Here is a 6,350-nt window from a genome sequence, read left to right on the forward strand (position 1 = left end):
TTATTGGTGGAAACCCAGTCAATAGGTGTGCACCTTCTCTTAAAGGACCGTACACCACATGTTTTGTTGTCTTTAAGTCACAATACTGCAGGAAGCTTTCCAGTGCACTACCAACTCCAGCAATTGCCTGACATCTGTCCCAGGGTGCAAATTCTTTAATTACTTTTGCTAAATTGTTGAAATGTTCTGCCTGCAAAGTATTCAGTAGCCGGTCTCTGTACAGTTGCTGTGGTATTAGTAGGAGACAGTTACTTGCAACATTTAACGTAAGTGGCTTTCTAGCCCATGCATAGGAAGTATGTTGTAGCATACACATTGCACCCTGACCACAGGTACAGTGCCTCCAATATTTTTTTGATGTTGAGCCACCCACAGAGTCTTTAGAAAGTTACACAATTTTAACGAAGTGCCCGGCCTTTTTATATCAGTTTGTCATTCATCCTGCATTCACAGCTTCTTGCAGGCGCTGGTTTGGATCCTGTGATTCATAAGCGGAAGATGCAGGCTGTACCCCTTCCCCAACCAGTCCATCTTGACCACAGGGATGCTGATTCCTAAGGTTCTGAGAGCCATGAGGAGTAAAAGCTACACAGATCAGGGAGCTGCAGTGAGAAGGAATGATGGGGTGAAATTGCCATTGCTTCAGAATGGGGCTTAATCCAGGTTAGAATTCTGATTTGGGAGGGGAAATAAATCTGATTAACCCATGCACTTGTATTTGTAGTTATGGATAGGGATGGGTGTGAACCAGCTGTTGAACTAAAGTTCATCAAGAATTCTGGCCAGATCATGAAGCAATGTTCACAAACTGAATGAATTTTGATCCAATTTATGGCTCTTCATGAAAAACAGCTGTTTCACTTAAACTTTTTTTTGCAGGGAGCAGAAAGCAGGTGTTTAAATGTTAAATGGCTCACAAACCATCAGTTCATGAACCATCCTCCAGTTCATGGTTCGATTCATGGTTTAGCCATGAACCACAAACTGAAAAAATGCAGTTCATGCCCAGCCCTAGTTATGGGCAGCTAGAATTAATTTCTAACGAGGCTTCTCTACATAAGAAGCTGGGGGGAGGGAATGTTATCCTTATGGTAAGTGTGGTTTTTGTACAGCATGGTTCAATGTCATCTTGTGACATCTGAATGCAGTTGATTGTTGGGGTGAGAGCTGAACCACAATCTTCCTCGATTTTTTCCCTTCAAGAGACCATACCATCTCTCTGCAGCAGCTACAAGATCTACTACCACTACTTCCACATCATCACAAATACTACCTTAAGTAGAGTGATAACTGTCATGCTAAACCTAAGTTTACAAATTTGGATGTTTTCCATGAAGGTGTTCCCTTCCTCTGTAGCCAGATTATCGGCAAGGAACTTGCTCAGGGAGTTACTTAAATGGAAATAGCCAGAGACTTTTGAAGAAATAGAAATTAGTGGGTAAACATTTGTTCAAAACAATTTCTGCCTCATCTGTCTTGTTCACTTGGTAACTGTTACTTTCCATACTGAAAAAAATGACTGCCTCACTGAAATCTGAAAAGAGCACACGTGAATTCAGCACATTTAAAACTAAGAACATAAGCGAAGCCATGTTGGATCAGGCCAATGGCCCATCCACTCCAACACTCTGTGTCACACAGTGGCCAATATATGTGTATGTGTACATACATATATACACACACACACATATACATACATACATACATATATATATATATATATATATACACATACATACATACACACACACACACACACACTGTGGCTAAGAGCCACTGATGAACCTCTGCTTCATATTTTTATCCAATCCCCTCTTAAAGCTGGCTATGCTTGTAGCCGCCACCACCTCCTGCGGCAGTGAATTCCACATGTTAATCACCTTTTGGGTGAAGAAAGGTGACTGTTTTAACCTGACTGCTCAGCAATTTCATTGAATGCCCATGAGTTCTTGTGTTGTGAGAAATGAAGAAAAGGACAGTATTCCAAATGAGACTGCACCATCAATTTATACAGGGGCATTACGATACTGGCTGATTTATTTTCAATTCCCTTCCTAATAATTCCCAGCATGACATTGGCCTTTTTATTGCAATTGTACACTGTCTTGACATTCTCAGTGAGTTATCTACCACGACCCCAATATCTCTCTCTTGGTCAGTCTCTGCCAGTTCACACCCCATCAACTTGTATTTGTAGCTGGGATTCTTGGCCCCAATGTGCATTACTTTGCACTTGGCCACATTGAATCTCATCTGCCACATTGACGCCCACTCACCCAGCCTCAACAGATCCCTTTGGAGTGCCTCACAATCCTCTCTGGTTCTCACCACCCTGAACAATTTAGTGTCATCTGCAAACTTGGCCACTTCACTGCTTACTCCCAACTCCAGATCATTAATGAACAAGTTAAAGAGCATGGGACACAGTACTGAGCCCTGCGGCACTCCACTGCTTACCATCCTCCACTGTGAAGACTGCCCATTTATACTCACTCTCCGTTTCCTATTAATTAATTAGTTTTTGATCCACAAGAGGACCTGTCCTTTTACTCCATGACTCTCGAGCTTACTAAGGAGTCTTTGATGAGGAACTTTATCAAAAGCTTTCTGGAAGTCAAGGTAAACAACATCTATTGGGTCCCCTTTGTCCACATGTTTGTTCACCCCCTTACAGAACCCATGCTGAGTATTCCTCAATATCTTGTGTTCATCAATGTGCCTACTCATTCTGTCCTTGATAATGCTTTCTACCAACTTTCCCAGTATTGAAATCAGACTGACTGGCCTGTAATTTCCCGGATCTGCTCTAGAACCCTTTTTAAAGATTGGGGTGACATTTGCTACCTTTCAGTCCTCAGGAACGGACGCAGATTTCAATGAAAGATTGCATATTTTTGTCAGGAGACCCACAAGTTCAACTTTGAGTTCTTTCAGAACTCTTGGATGTATGCCATCCAGACCTGGTGACTTATTAGTTTTTAATTCATCAATCAGTGTAGGACCTCCTCTCTTGTCACCTCAATTTGACTCAGGTCTTTCAACACCCCTTCCAAAATAAGTGGTTCTGGAGTGGGCAAACACTTCTTGTCTTCCACAGCGAAGACGGAGACAAAAATGCATTCAGCTCTATCAGTCATTTCCCTATCCTCCTTCAGTAATCCTTTTACCCCTTGGTCATCCAAGGGCCCCACTGCCTCCCTGGCTGGTTTCCTGCTTCTAATATTTGAAGAAATTTTTATTGTTGGTTTTTTATGTTTTTTGCAATATGCTCCTCATAGTCCCTTTTTGCCTGCCTGATCACAGTCTTGCATTTGATTTGCCACAGACTGTGTTCCATTTTATTAATCTCACTTGGACTAGCTTTCCACCGCTTAAAGGAGTCCTTCTTACCTTTTACAGTTTCCATTACTTTGTTTGTTAACCATGCAGGCCTTTTCTTATTTCTGTCTGTGCTTTTCCTAACTTGTGTTATATATTTTATCTGAGCTTCCAGGATGTAGTTTTAAATAGCCTCCAAGCTTCCCCAAGGGTTTTAATTGTATTTAGCTTTCCTTTCAGTTTCCTCTTCACATGCCTCCTCATCTCAGAGAATTTACCCCTTTTAAAGTTAAACATGGTTGTGCTGGTCTTTTGGGGCAACTCCATAAAACCCGTGCTGAACTATCATTCAAGCTCCTTGGTAGTCCATACTCAAGGCCACTTGGAGACACTTGACATTGAAAAAGCTTTATAACTTATTGCTTTAATGAATTTTATTAATTAATCCCCAACTTTGATTGGGGAATTAATAAAATTAATTATATTGCTTAAGGCACTATTATTATAAGGTTCTCTGTTACAATTGAAGGTTATAGTATTGCACTTAACAAATCTGAAAGATTTTAAAACTTCAAAGTTCCAATCACCACCTACTTAACAGAACTTGATATTCTACCGAAAAATAAATATTACCACAATCTGATATATTTTTAGACAAACTGTAAATGAGGAAAAATTTGGTCTAGATTATATTAACTCTGTTAGATTTCTTCAAAATAAAAAATATTGAGCCCTCTGTCATGATGTACCAGCATCACTTGATGTCAATGAATTGGTTACAATAACTTGAATTCAAAAGTAGGAGATGTAAGGTTTGTAATCAATGTATGTGATTTAGATTTAGATAGTAGCTATAAAGTATCTTGATCCTAGGAATGTTTAATCTCATTGTATATTTAGGGGACGGTTGCTTATTTCTTTGATAGTGGGGTGGGGTGGGTTAGGGGAATATTATATAATGCACTGAAAATTGTCACAAATTTAAAATGAAAATAAAAGAATTGGGGGGGAGGCCACTTTGAACTGCCTTTTCTTCCTGAATTGAGTAATATTTCAGTCAGTACTTGGTTCTTGTTTCAAATTTTAGTTCCCACATTGTATTGTTGTTGTCTTGAAACAAGTATTTTATAGCAAGTTTTTCCCCTTTGCTTTTTAACTTCGACAAAGCTAGCTACACAATCATTGTTAAATGTTTTTAAAGTGCTTACCTGAGATGCTGAATTAAGACAAATCCAGTTATCTGCTGGGGACAGATGAAAAAAGGCTTTCAGCAGTTGAACGATCAAGAGCTATGAACAAATACTCTTCTGCTGTTCTTCCTAAAGCATTCTCAAAACCACAAAGCCACAGTTGACCTCCACCCAGTCTTGCATGATCTTACAGACTGCTGGTGAAAATGTCGCTTTCAAAGGTTTTATACTGGTTAAATGGTGCATATTTAACCATGCACGCTTACTCAGAAGTATCTCTGTAGTTGATGGGGTTTTCGGATTGCAGCTTTAGCTGGCTGTCCTTTTTCTGCTTACTAGGGATTAATCCCTAATGCATTCAGTGGACATCAGAAGAAGAAGACTGTAGATTTATACCCCGCCCTTCTCTCTGAATCAGAGTCTCAGAGCAGCTTACAATCTCCTATATCTTCTCCCTCCACAACAGACACCCTGTGAGGTGGGTGGGGCTGAGAGGGCTCTCACAGCAGCTGCCCATTTAAGGACAACTACTGCAATAGCTATGGCCAACCCAAGGCCATTCCAGCAGGTGCAAGTGGAGGAGTGGGGAATCAAACTCGGTTCTCCTAGATAAGAGTCCACACACTTAACCACTACACCAAACTGGCTGAATAAGCCCACTTCTGAATAAGCACACATAGCATTGAGTTAGAGTCAGTATAGTTGCTGATGCATAATTCTTTTGTAGGTAACATCTACATACAGCAGTCACAATTGGAACATTTCCAACATTCACCATCTTATCATGTAAAATGATGGTTGCCCTCAACCATGTCTAATAAACAAATGCTAATGTGGTGCAGTAGTTATGAATGTCAGATTACTATCTGGGAGAACCACGTCTGAATCCCTGCATGTGCTATGTGTGATGGGCAATGACTTTCCTAACCATTTTGTGAATAGAAAACGGTGTGCATGTTCCAGCTTTGGTTTGTGCAAACACCTCCCCCTCCCCCAGAAAATCTTGATTTCAGATGGTGTGTACTAAAGCTAGAAAATATGACCATTGTCCTTGCCACACAAAATGGTGCCCATGCATCCACAGGATTCTGAAAAGCATCTAGAGTGCTCTTTTTTAAAATACAGTTCTTGGGGCTGCCTGAATTATTGTGGTCTCTTTTAGCTTGACACATCACTTTTGAATGGTTGCACTATTTTATGTTTTTGCACCTTGAGGACATTCCGTTGTGAACCACTCTGGGACTTTATGGGAAATGATGGATGGAAAGAACAATAATGTACATCTATAGAAAATTTAAAGAGCCAGCAACATATGAGAGACCAAAAACACCTAAATGCAGATGGGATTATCAGTGGCCATGGCTGATGGGAAGCGTGCAACATGTAACATAAAGCTTAAAGGACAAATACAACAATGCAGAATGTATACCTTGTTATGAACACTTGTAGAAAATCCTATATTTGTATTTTGATTTTATCATGTTGGCAATGTTTAGTAAAGGAAAAATTGTATGTAAATGTATTTGCAATTATGAGAAAGGACATGGCTTATGTAAATCGTATACTTCAAGTGCCATTCTGATCGATATTTTGATTGCCCTCATTTTTATGAGCAATTTGATGAGTACTACAGACTGTCTCCTCCATACAGATGTTCGTGTGAGGACCGATCAAGATCTCCGCATCGAGATACTACCGTTCACCATGTGCCTCGATCCTGACCTGTAGAGATGATAGTTTGACCACAGCCTAAGGATGCCACACAAAGCCTACAAAACCGACTCTGAGAGAACCCTCAGTACCGACCAAACCCTCCAGTGCTGCAGACAACTTCAGTACCCC

This window comes from Heteronotia binoei, chromosome 10 (assembly GCF_032191835.1).
Source record: "Heteronotia binoei isolate CCM8104 ecotype False Entrance Well chromosome 10, APGP_CSIRO_Hbin_v1, whole genome shotgun sequence".
NCBI lineage: Eukaryota > Metazoa > Chordata > Lepidosauria > Squamata > Gekkonidae > Heteronotia > Heteronotia binoei.